Genomic DNA, 13,190 nt, shown 5'->3' with positions numbered 1-13,190 from the left:
ATTGTCTTCAGTCCAGTGATGCTGTTTAAACAAGAATGTGTTGAGGTGGGAAGGCTGCAGAATTGATAGCTGCTAGTTTTATATAAGGCACATACACCCCTTAAAATTTTTGTAAGATGGAAATAGTTATTCTTACCAGGGTGTTGGGAGGATTCAATGAGAACAAACAGATAAAGCACATGACACATTATATGGTCTACTGGAAATACCTAACAAACAACGTTCTTCCTATCCTCCTTTGTGAAAGGCAGCTAATAATGCAAATATTAGTTATATCCATTATTTCACCAACAGGATGTTATCTTTATTAATTTTTTTAATTTTATTTTTTATTTTTTAAAATTTACATCCAAATTAGCATATAGCGAAACAATGATTTCAGTAGATTCCGTAATGTCCCTTCCCCGTTTAGCCCCTCCCCCCTCCCACAACCCCTCCCGTCACCCCCCGTTTGTTCTCCATATTTATGAGTCTCTTCTGTTTTGTTCCCCTTTCTGTTTTTATATTCTTTTTGTTTCCCTTCCCTTATGTTCATCTGTTTTGTCTCTTAAAGTCCTCATAGGAGTGAAGTCATAGGATTTTTGTCTTTCTCTGACCGACTCATTTCACTTAGCATAATGCCCTCCAGTTCCATCCACGTAGTTGCAAATGGCAAGATTTCGTTCTTTTTCACTGCCAAGTGATCCTCCATTGTATATATATACCACATCTTCTTTATCCATTAATCCATCGAGGGACATTTGGGCTCCTTCCATACTTTGGCTATTGTTGATAGTGCTCCTATAAACACGGGGGTGCATGTGTCCCTTCGAAACAGCACACCTGTATCCCATGGATAAATGCCTAGTAGTGCGATTGCTGGGCCGTAGGGTAGTTCTATTTTTAGTTTTTTGAAGAACCTCCCTACTGTTTTCCAGAGTGGCTGCACCAACTTGCGTTGCCACCAACAATGCAAAAGAGATCCTCTTTCTCCGCATCCTCGCCAACATCTGTTGTTGTCGGAGCTGTTAATGTTAGCCATTCTGACAGGTGTGAGGTGGTATCTCATTGCGGTTTTGATTTGTATTTCCCTGATGGTGAGTGATGTTGAGCATTTTTTCATGTGTCGGTTGGCCATCTGGATGTCTTCTTTGGAGAAGTGTCTATTCATGTCTTTTGCCCATTTCTTCACTGGATTATTTGTTTTTTGGGTGTTGAATTTGATAAGTTCTTTATAGATTTTGGATACTAACCCTTTATCTGATATGTCATTTGCAAATATCTTCTCCCATTCTGTCGGTTGCCTTTTAGTTTTGCTGATTGTTTCCTTCACTGTGCAGAAGTTTTTCATTTTGATGAGGTCCCAGTAGTTCACTTTTGCTTTTGTTTCCCTTGCCTCTGGAGACCCATTGAGTAAGAAGTTGCTGTGGCTGAGGCCAAAGAGGTTTTTGCCTGCTTTCTCCTCTAGGATTTTGATGGCTTCCTGTCTTACGTTTAGGTCTTTCATCCATTTTGAGTTTATTTTTGTGTATAGTGTAGGAAAGTGGTCCAGGTTCATTTTTCTGCATGTTGCTGTCCAGTTTTCCCATCACCATTCGCTGAAGAGACTGTCTTTATCCCATCGGATATTGTTTCCTGCTTTGTCAAAGATTAGTTTGCCATACATTTGTGGGTCCATTTCTGGGTTCTCTATTCTATTCCATTGATCTGAGCGTCTGTTTTTGTGTCAGTACCATACTGTCTTGATGATTGCAGCTTTGTAATACAGCTTGAAGTCCGGGATTGTGATTTCTCCTGCTTTGGTTTTCTTTTTCAAGATTGCTTTGGCTATCCTGGATCTTTTCTGGGTCCATACAAATTTTAGGGATATTTGTTCTAGCTCTATGAAGAATGCTGGTGTTATTTTGATAGGGATTGCATTGAATATGTAGATTGCTTTGGGTAGTATCGACATTTTAACAATATTTGTTCTTTCTATCCAGGAGCATGGAATCTTTTTCCATTTTTTTGTGTCTTCTTCAGTTTCTTTCATAAGCTTTCTGCAGTTTTCAGTGTATAGGTTTTTCACCTCTTTGTTTAGATTTATTCCTAGGTATTTTATGGGTTTTGGTGCAATTGTAAATGGGATTGATTCCTGATTTCTTTCTGTGGCTTCATTGTTGGTGTATAGGAATGCAATTGATCTCTGTGCATTGATTTTATATCCTGCAACTTTGCTGAATTCCTGTAACAGCTCTAGTAGTTTTTTTTGTGTGTGGAATCTTTTGAGTTTTCCATATAGAATATCATGTCACCTTCGAAGAGTGAAAGTTTGACCTCCTCCTGGCTGATTTGGATGCCTTTTATTTCTTTGTGTTGTTTGAGTGCCGAGGCTAAGGCTAAGACTTCCAATACTATGTTGAATAACAGTGGCAAGAGTGGACATCCCTGTCTTGTTCCTGACCTTAGGGGGAAAGCTCTCAGTTTTTCCCCATTGAGGATGATATTAACATTGTGTCGTTCATATATGGCTTTTATGATCTCGACGTGTGCTCCTTCTATCCCTACTTTCTTGAGGGTTTTACTAAGAAAGGATGCTGTATTTTGTCAAATGCTTTCTCTGCATCTATTGAGAGGATCATGTGGTTCTTGTCCTTTCTTTTATTGATGTGATGAATCACATTGATTGTTTTGCAGATATTGAACCAGCCCTGCATCCCAGGTGTAAATCCCACTGGGTCGTGGTGTATAATTTTTTTAATGTATTGTTGGATCTGGTTGGCTAATATCTTGTTGAGGATTTTTGCATCCATGTTCATCAAGGAAATTGGTGTATAGTTCTCCTTTTTAGTGGGGTCTCTGTCTGGATTGGGAATCAAGGTGATGCTGACTTCATAGAAAGAGTTTGGAAGTTTTCCTTCCATTTCTGTTGTTTGGAACAGCTTCAGGAGAATAGGTGTTAACTCTTCCTTAAATGTTTGGTAGAATTCCCCTGGAAAGCCATCTGGCCCTGGACTCTTGTTTTTTGGCAGATTTTTGATTACTAAGTCGATTTCCTTACTGGTAATGGGTCTGTTCAAATTTTCTATTTCTTCCTATTTCAATTTTTGCAGTGTATGTTTCTAGGAATTTGTCCATTTCTTCCATACTGCCCATTTTATTGGCATATAATTGCTTATAATATTCTCTTATTATTGTTTTTAGTTTTGGTGTGTTGGCTGTGATCTCTCCTCTTTCATTCTTGATTTTATTTATTTGGGTCCTTTCCTTTTTCTTTTTGATCAGACTGGCTAGTGGTTTATCAATTTTGTTAATTCTTTCAAAGAACCAGCTTCTGGTTTCATTGATCTGTTCTTTTTTTTTTTTCTTTTGGTTTCGATAGCATTGATTTCTGCTCTAATCTTTATTATTTCCTGTCTTCTGCTGGTTTTGGGTTTTATCTGCTGTTATTTTTCCAGATCTTTAAGGTGTAAGGTTAGGTTGTGTATCTGAGACCTTTCTTCCTTCTTTAGGAAGGTCTGTATTGCTATATACTTTCCTCTTATGACTGCCTTTGCTGCGTCCCAGAGGTTTTGGGCTGTGATGTTACCATTTTCATTGGCTTCCATGTACTTTTTAATTTCCTCTTTAACTTCTTGGTTAGCCCATTCACTCTTTAGTAGGATGCTCTTTAGTCTCCAAGTATTTGTTGCCTTTCCAAATTTTTTCTTGTGGTTGATTTTGAGTTTCATAGCCTTGTGGTCTGAAAATATGCACAGTATGATCTTGATCTTTTTGTACTTGTTGAAGACTGATTTGTGTCCCAATATATGGTCTATTCTGGAGAACGTTCCATGTGCACTGGAGAAGAATGTATATTCCACTGCTTTAGGGTGATATGTTATGAATATATCTGTTAAGTCCATCTGGTCCAGTGTGTCATTCAAAGCCATTGTTTCCTTGTTGATTTTTTTGATTAGATGATCTGTCCATTTCTGTGAGTGGAGTGTTGAAGTCTCCTACTATTATGGTATTATTATCAATTAGTTTCTGTATGCTTGTGTATAATTGATTTATATATTTGGGTGCTATCACATTTGGAGCATAAATGTTTATAGTTGTTAGGTCTTCTTGGTGGATAGACCCCTTAACTATGATATAATGCTCTTCTTTGTCTCTTGTTACAGTCTTTATTTTAAAGTCTAAATTGTCTGATATAAGTATGGCTACTCCAGCTTTCTTTTTTTGACTGTTAGCATGATAGATGGTTCTCCATCCCCTTACTTTCAATCTGAAGGTGTTTTTTGGGTCTAAAGTGGGTCTCTTGTAAACAGCACATAGATGGATCCTGTTTTCTTATCCATTCTGTTACCCTATATGTTTTGATTAGAGCATTTAGTCCATTGATGTTTAGAGTGAGTACTGAAAGATATGAGTTTATTGCTATTATGTTTCTTGTAGAGTTGGAGTTTCTGGTGTTCTCTGGTCCTTTTTAGTCTTTGCTGCTTTTGGTATGTATGTATGTATGTATGTATGTATGTATGTATTTATTTATTTTCTCCCCTCAGAGAGTCCCCCTGAAAATTTCTTGCAGGCTTGGTTTAGTGGTCAAGGACTCCTTTAGTTTTGTTTGGGAAACTTTTAATCTCTCCTTCTATTTTGAATAACAGTGTTCCTGGATAAAGAATTCTTGGCTGCATATTTTTCCAATTCAGCACATTGAATGTATCCTGCCACTCCTTTCTGGCCTGCCAAGTTTCTGTGGATAGTTCTGCTGCAAACCTGATCTGTCTTCCCTTGTAGGTTAGGTACTTTTTTTCCCTTGCTGCTTTCATGATTCTCTTCTTGCCTGAGTATTTTGTGAATTTGACTATGATATGCCTTGTTGATGGTTGGTTTTTGTTGAATCTATTGGGAATGCTCTGTGTTTCCTGGATTTTGGTGTCTGTGTTTCCCCTGGTTAGGAGTGTTTTCCACTATGATTTGCTCACATAACCCTTCTACTCCTATTTCTCTCTCTTCCTCCTCTGGGACCCCGATGATTCTGATGTTGTTCCTTTTTAACGAGTCACTGATTTCTCTAATTCTTAAATCATGCTCTTTTGCCTTAGTCTCCTTTTTTTTTTTTTTAACGTTTATTTATTTTTGAGACAGAGAGAGACAGAGCATGAACGGGGGAGGGTCAGAGAGAGAGGGAGACACAGAATCTGAAACAGGCTCCAGGCTCTGAGCAGTCAGCACAGAGCCCGACGCGGGGCTCGAACTCACATACCGTGAGATTGTGACCTGAGCCGAAGTCGGACGCTTAACCGACTGAGCCACCCAGGCGCCCCTCCTTAGTCTCCCTTTTTTTTTTCTTTCTTAGTCTCCATAAGTTTGTTCTCTATATTGTTGATTCCCTGCTCTGCCTCATCCATCCTTGCCACCATGGCCACCATTTGACATTGCAGCTCTGTTATAGAATTTTGTATTTCATCCTGATTAGCTTTTACTTCTTTTATCTCCATAGAAAGGGATAAATAGAGATATCTATTTTTTTAAAAAATTTTTTTTTCAATGTTTTTTATTTATTTTTGGACAGAGAGAGACACAGCATGAACAGGGGAGGGGCAGAGAGAGAGGGAGACACAGAATCGGAAACAGGCTCCAGGCTCCGAGCCATCAGCCCAGAGCCTGACGCGGGGCTCGAACTCACAGACCGCGAGATCGTGACCTGGCTGAAGTCGGACGCTTAACCGACTGCGCCACCCAGGCGCCCCGAGATATCTATTTTTGATCCCAGCTAGTATACTTATTATTGTGATTTTAAATTCTGGTTAAGACACCTTGCTTGTATCTGTGTTGGTTATGTCCCTGGCTGTCGTTTCTTCCTGCTTTTTCTTTTGGGATGAATTCCTTCATTTCATCATTTTGAAGGAAGAAAAGGAATTAATGAGCTAAAAAAATTAAAATTAAAAGATTAAAAACAACACACACACACACACACACACACACACAAATATCAAATAAATGATGCTAGATCCTAGGTCTTTTTTGGTCTGGGTGTTCAAAGGTGCTTGATAGATTAGAGAAAAAAGGGGAAAAAAAAGGAAAATGTTGGAAAATTTGAAAAAAATGAATACAATGAAATAGAATAACATGAAATTATGGAAGCAAAATTGAATTTGAAAATTTGACAAAGTAAAAAACACAGTGGAAAAAATTAAAGAAAAAGTTTTTAATAAAAATTGAAAGTAAAAATATTTTTTTTCTCTTTCTTCATTCAAGAAAAAGAAAAGAAATGAAAAAGAAAAAAAAATAAAATTGAATAGATGGGTCAGCAAACAGACTGAAATACGATTGAAGTTACATCGGTTACATTACGTCGTTACGTTCTCCTGGAAGTGGAACTATAAAGCGCTTTACAGTCTGTAAACTAAGCAGGAGGAGAGATTTGTGTTGTTCCTGAACAGCGAGGTTGGCCCAGTTGGGCGGGGCTTAGTGTAACGGCTCCGTTCTCCACTAGATGGCGCTGCTTAGCTTACAGGGGTGGGTTGTTCTGATGCATGTAGGTGCGTATGCGCATGCGCGGGAAGGGTGAAAATGGCGTCATCCAGCTATCCAATCTCCAGTATGAGAACTGTGTTCTCCCCGATCAGCAATCGCCCACCCGTCCTTTGTCTCCGGCTTCGTCCACTCCCGGCCTTTACACTGTCTGTGAATAAGCCGTCAGGTTGCCAGGCGGCACCTGCCTCCTGATTTTTGTCTCAGATGTGGCTGTTTTTCCCGGTCCGTTATTTCTGAGGGACTGTGGCTTCGACCCGCTCAGACCTTCTGTGCGAGGGGCTCACCGAGCACTAGCCGGGTGCTGGCTGCACCCAGGAACATTCGCAGGACCGTGCTGCTGCTGACGCCCAGAGACCGCGGCCGGGTGCCAGCCTGTCCCAGAGAAAGTTCACGCGATCGCGTAGCAGCAGCGTTTCAGGGATTATGGCAAATCACAACACACATCCGGCACCAGGCTTCACCCCCAGCGACCTTGTTCCAGCACCAGCGAATGTGGCTGTCTCCGGGGTCTGCTGGCGCTTTGCCTGTGCGGGGGCTACACAACCTGTACCAGATGTTCTCCCAGCAGGGGAACCGCCTCTGCCATGTGTCCTGAAGACCCCCGACTCCACTCTGCCCTGGGGATTCGCCCTTCCCACCAGGTATGAGCTGCGGAGTTTCAGACTCTGTGCTCCCCCTGTTTACAGAGTCTCAATAGAATTTTACCCCTCTCCTTTCTCCTTTCTCCCTTTTTGGTTCAGTCCCTGTGGCTGTTTCCACTTTTCCACTGTCTCTCCAGCTGCTTTGGGTGGGGGGCGCTTTTCCCATACTCTCTCCTCTCCGTCTCTGTCCTCTCTGCACAAGCAAAAACAGCCTCCTGCCCTCTGTGGCTTCTCTCTCCCCCAGTTCACCTCTCCGCGCCGTGTACCTGCTGAATTCTGTGGTTCAGGTTGTGCAGATTGTGGTGTTAACCCTCAAATCAGTTTTCTAGGCGTGCAGCATGGTTTAGTGTTGGTCTGGGTGTATTTCATGGACGCGAGACACACAAGAAACTTCCATGCTGGTCTACCATCTTGGCTCCTCCTGAATTATGGTTTCCAAAAAATTTGTCCATTATCTCTATCTAATTGTTTTTTCACAAAAGTCACTACTACTTTGATTTCTAAAGGTACAGATTAATGTTGCCTTTTTAAAACCTTTTATAATTGAATGCAAGCAACATGTTTCTTCTTTCACTCTGTTATGTTTGTGAGATTCAGCCGTGTATTAACCTGTAACTGTAGTTTATTCTTTTTTATTGCTGGGTAGTATTCCATTGTATAAAAACACTATAATTTATTTATTCATTTTACTGTTCATGATCACTTGTGTCATTTCCATTTTTTATTTTTTTGTTAGTATAAGTGAAGCTTCCATGAACATTTTTGTACACTTTGGATGCACTTATGAATATAATTTTGGGATGTTCATAAGAGTGAAATGTTGGGTCACAGAGTAGATATAATTTTGGTAGACATTGCTAAGCACTTTTCTAAAGTGGTCCTACCAGTTTATATTTCCACAATCACTGTGAGAGTTCCAGGGTCCACATTTTCTGTAATGCTTGCTACTTTCCTTCCTTCCTTCCTTCCTTCCTTCCTTCCTTCCTTCCTTCCTTCCTTCCTTATTTATTTATTTTTTATTGTGATGGAGAGCACAAGCAGGGGAGAGGGGCAGAGGGAGGGAGAGGGAGAGAGAGAGAATGAATCCTAAGCAGACTCTTTGTTCAACATGGAGCCTGACACAGAGCTTAATCCCTTGACCTTGGGATCACGACCTCAGCTGAAACCAAGTCTGAGGCTCAACTGACCGAGCCACCCAGGCACCCTTATTTTTCTTGTTTTAAATTTTCGCTATTCCAGCAGGCATGTAGTGGGTGTGTAGTGTAGTGTTTTCTCATTTTTACAAGTTCTAAAAAACAAAAATTGTTTTGGACTAATGTTAGATTTCTAGAAAAGTTGCACAGGCAGTATAGGGAATTCCCACATACCCTTCACTCAGCGCTTTCTGTGTTAAGCATCTCACGTAACTATTACACATTCATCAAGAATAGAAAGTTAACATTGATTAAAATCATAAGAAGTATGTTACTATTAAATGCACTACAGACTCTATCTGGATTTCACCATTTTTTTTCCCCATTAGTGGCCTATTTCTCTTTCAAGATTAAATACAGGAGACTTCTTTGCATTTGTTTTTTTTTTTTTTTTGTGTGTGTGTGTTTTATTTGCACTCTTCTGATGACTAAAGATGTTGCATAGCTTTTCATGCACATACCGATCATTTGCATATCCTCCTTGGTGAACCTCAAGCCTTTTCCCTGTTCTCCTTTTTGTTGTGTTTCTTTTCTGTTTGTGGAAGTCTTTGTATATCCTGGAGTCCTTTGTAGGAGATTGGTATTGTGAACTATCTCATTCTCATTCTCTCGATGCTGTTTTTTGATGAACAGAAGAAATTCTCCATCTTATTGAAGTCCAATTGAGTAACATTTCCTTTTGCGGTTGTATCTTTTTAGAGCAGCTTTAGTGTGGTGTAATTGACATATAGTACACAACATTTATTTTTATTAAAGATTTTTAATTTTTATTAATTTTTTTTTGAGAGAGAAAGAGAGACAGAGCACAAATCGGGGAGAGGTAGAGAAAGAGGGAGGCACAGAATCTGAAGCAGGCTCCACCCACTGAGCTGATTGTGGGGCTCAAACCCACAAACTGCAAAATCATGACCTGAGCTGGAGTCGGATGTTCAACCGACTGAGCCACCCAAGTGCCCCTAACCTTCACACGTTTAAGTACAATTTGATAAATTTTTCTTACCTTCTTAACCTTTTTGAAGTGTACAGTTCATTAGTGTTATATATATTTACAGTGTTGTGTAATGAATCTCCAGAACTTTTTCATCTTGCAAAATTGAACCTCTCTACCCATTAAACAACAATTCCCCGTTACTCCCTCTTCCAGCCCCTGGAAATCACCATTCTACTTTCTCTTTCTATGACTTTGACAATTTTAGATACCACACGTAAGGGTGATCATGCAATCTTTGTCTTTTTATAACTGGCTTATTTCACTTAAGATAGTATCCTCAAGATTCATCCGTTTAAGATAGTATCCTCAAGATTCATCCGTTTAAGATAGTATCCTCAAGATTCATCCGTGCTATAGCATCTCACAGAATTTTCCTTCCTTTTTAGGGCTGAGTAATATTACATTGTATTTGTGTACCTCATTTTGTTTAAGCATCAACGGACACTTGGATTGCTTCCAACTCTAAGCTACTGTGAATCACATTACTATGAACACGGGCACGCAGAAATCTCTTCAAAAATCCTGCATTCAGTTCTTTTGGCTATCTATCCAGAATTAGGATTTTCAGATCATATGATAATTCCATTTTTAATATTTTGAGACATTGCCAGGAATTACTGTTTTCTATATGGCTGCTTTTATGTTTCCAGAAACAAGGTTTCTCTACATCCTCACGAAGGATGTATAAGGTGATACACTTTGCAGTTAAAAACATTTTTTTAATGTTTATTCATTTTTGAGAGATGGGGGAAGGGGCAGAGAGAGGGGGAGACACAGAATCCGAAGCAGGCTCCAGGCTCTGAGCTGTCAGCACAGAGCCTAATGTGGGGCTTGAGCCCATGAGCCATGAGATCATGACCTGAGCCAAAGTCGGATGCTTAACTGACTGAGCCTCCCAGGCGCCCCTCTCTGGTAGGATTATGGTGGTCTCACATTTAGGCCTTTCATAATTTTGAATTTATTTTTGTGTACGGTGTAAGAAAGTCGTCCAGTTTCATTCTTCTGCATGTTGCTGTCCAGTTCTCTCAGCACCATTTGCTAAAGAGACTGTCTTTTTTCCATTGGATACTCCTTCTTGCTTTGTTGAAGATCCATTGGCCATATATTTGTGGGTCAAGTTGTAGGTTCTCTCTTCTATTCCATTGATCTGTGTGTCTGTTTTTGTACCAATACCATACTGTCTTGGTGATTACTGCTTTTTAATACAGGTGAAAGTCTGGGGTTGTGATGCCTCCAGCTTTGGTTTTCTTTTTCAACATTACTCTGACTATTTGGGGTCTTTTGTGGTTCCATGCAAATTTTTAGGGTTGTGTGTTCTAGCTCTGTGAAGAATGCTGGTGTTATTTTGATAGGGATTGCATTGAATATGTAGATTGCTTTGGGTAGTATTGGCATTTTAACAATATTTGTTCTTCCTATCCAGGAGCATGGGATTTAGTTTTTCACCCAATTTCTTTTTCCAATGAGTTTTTCCATTTCTTAGTGTCTTATTAAATTTCTTTCATAAACTTTGTATAGTTTTCAGTGTACAAGTCTTTTACCTCTTTTGTTAGGTTTATTACTAGGTATTTATGGGTTTTGGTGCAATTGTAAATGGGATTAACTCCTTGATATTTCTTTCTGTTGCTTCATTATTGGTGTATAGAAATGCAACTAATTTCTGTACATTGGTTTTATATCCTGAGACTTTGGTGAATTCCTGTAACAGCTCTAGCAGTTTTTTTGGGTGGAGTTGTTCAGGTTTTTCATATAGAGTATTATGTCATCTGCGAAGAATGAAAGTTTGACTTCTTCTTTGCCAATTTGGATGCCTTTTGTTTCATTTTGTTGTCTGATTGCTTAGGCTAGGACTTCCAACACTATGTTGAACAACAGTGGTGAGAGTGGACATCCCTGTCATGTTCTTGACCTCAGGAGGAAAGTTCTCAGTTTTTCACTATTGAGGGTGATATTAACTGTGGGCCTTTCATGTATGGCTTTTATGATTTTAAGGTATGTTCCCTACAATCCTACTTTCTTGAGGATTTTTATTAAGAAAGTATGCTATCTTTTGTCAAGTGCTTTCTCTGCATCTATTGACTGGATCATATGGCTCTTATCCTTTCTTCTATTAATGTGGTGTATCACACAGTTTGATTTGTGAATACTTAACCAGCCCTGCAGCCCAGGAATGAATCCTACTCGATCATGGTGAAAAATTCTCTTAATGTGCTGTTGGCTTCAGTTTGTAGTATCTCGTTGAGAATTTTTGCTTCCAGGTTCATCACTGGTCTGTAATTCTTTTTAGTGGGGTCTCTGTCTGGTTTGGGAATCAAGTAATGTTGGCTTCAAAGAATGAGTTTGGAAGCTTTCCTTCTGTTTCTATTTTTTGCAACAGCTTGAGAAGAATAGGTATTAACTCTGCTTTAAATATCTGGTAGAATTCCCCAGGGAAGCCATCTGGCCCAGGACTCTTATTTGTTGGGAGCTTTTTGATAACCAATTCAATTTCTTTGCTGGTTATGGGCCTGTTAAAATTTTATATTTCTTCCCATTTGAGTTTTGGTACTGTGTGGATGTCTAGGAATTTTCCCATTTCTTCCAGATTGTCCAGTTTGTTGGCATATACTTTTTCATAGCGTTCTATTAAAATTGTATTTCTCTGGTGTTGGTTATGATCTCTCCTTTTTCATTCGCGATTTATCTCTTTGGGTCATTTCTCTTTTCTTTTTGAGAATTCTGGAGAGGAGTTTATCAATTTTGTGTATTCTTTCAAAAAACCAGGTCTTAGATTTATTTATCTCTTCTACTTTTTTTTTTTTTTTTTTTTTGGATTCTATATCATTTATTTCTGATCTAATCTTTAGTGTTTTCCCTCTTCTGCTGGCTTTGGGATTTATTTGCTGATGCTTTATAGCTCCTTTAGGTGGAAGGTTTGGTTGTATATTTGGGACCTTTCTTGCTTCTTGAGATCGGCCTGAAATGCATTGTACTTTCCTCTTAGGACTGCCTTTGCTGCATCACAAATGGTTTGGACTGTCACGTTTTCATTTTCATTTGCTTCCATGTATTTTTAAATTTCTTCTTTAATTTCCTGGTTAAGTCATTCATTTTTTAGGAGGGTGTTATTTAACCTCCACGTATTTGGGGACTTTCCAAATTTTTTCTTGTGGTTGATTTTCAAGTTTTATAGTGTTGTGATCTGAAAATATGCATGGTATGATCTCAATATTTTTGTTGAGGGCTGTTTTGTGACCAGTATGTGATCTGTTTTGGAGAATGTTCCACGTGCACTCAAGAAGAAAGTATATTCTGCTGCTTTAGGATGAAAAGTTTTAAATATATCTGTTAAGTCCATCTGGTCCATATGTCATTCAGAGGCATTGTTTCCTTATTGATTTTCTGCCTAGATGATCTGTCCATTGTTGGAAGTGGAGTATTGAAGTCACCTACAATTACAGTATTATTATCAATAAATTTGCTTATGTTTGTAATTAACTGATTTATATATTAGGGTGCCTCCATGTTGGGGGAATAGATATTTACAATTGTTAGTTCTTCTTGAGGGACAGACTCCTTAATTATGATATAATGCCCTTATTCATTGCTTGTTACAGTCTTTATTTTAAAATCTAGTTTGTCTGATGTAAGTATGGCTACTCCACCTTTCCTTTGATGTCCGTTGGCATGATAGATTCTTCTTCATCCTCTCACTTTCAATCTGCAGGTGTCTTCATGTCTAAAATGAGTCTCCTTTAGGCAACATATAGATGGATTTTTTTTAATCCATTCTGATACCCTATATCTTTTGATTGGGGCATTTAGTCCATTTACATTCAGAGTGATTATTGAAAGATATGGATTTAGAGTCATTGTGTTATCTGTACATTTCATGTTCATGGT

Source organism: Neofelis nebulosa, chromosome 4, assembly GCF_028018385.1.
Source record: "Neofelis nebulosa isolate mNeoNeb1 chromosome 4, mNeoNeb1.pri, whole genome shotgun sequence".
Lineage (NCBI taxonomy): Eukaryota > Metazoa > Chordata > Mammalia > Carnivora > Felidae > Neofelis > Neofelis nebulosa.
The sequence above is the reverse complement of the archived record's forward strand: the minus strand, read 5'-3'. Positions refer to the sequence as shown.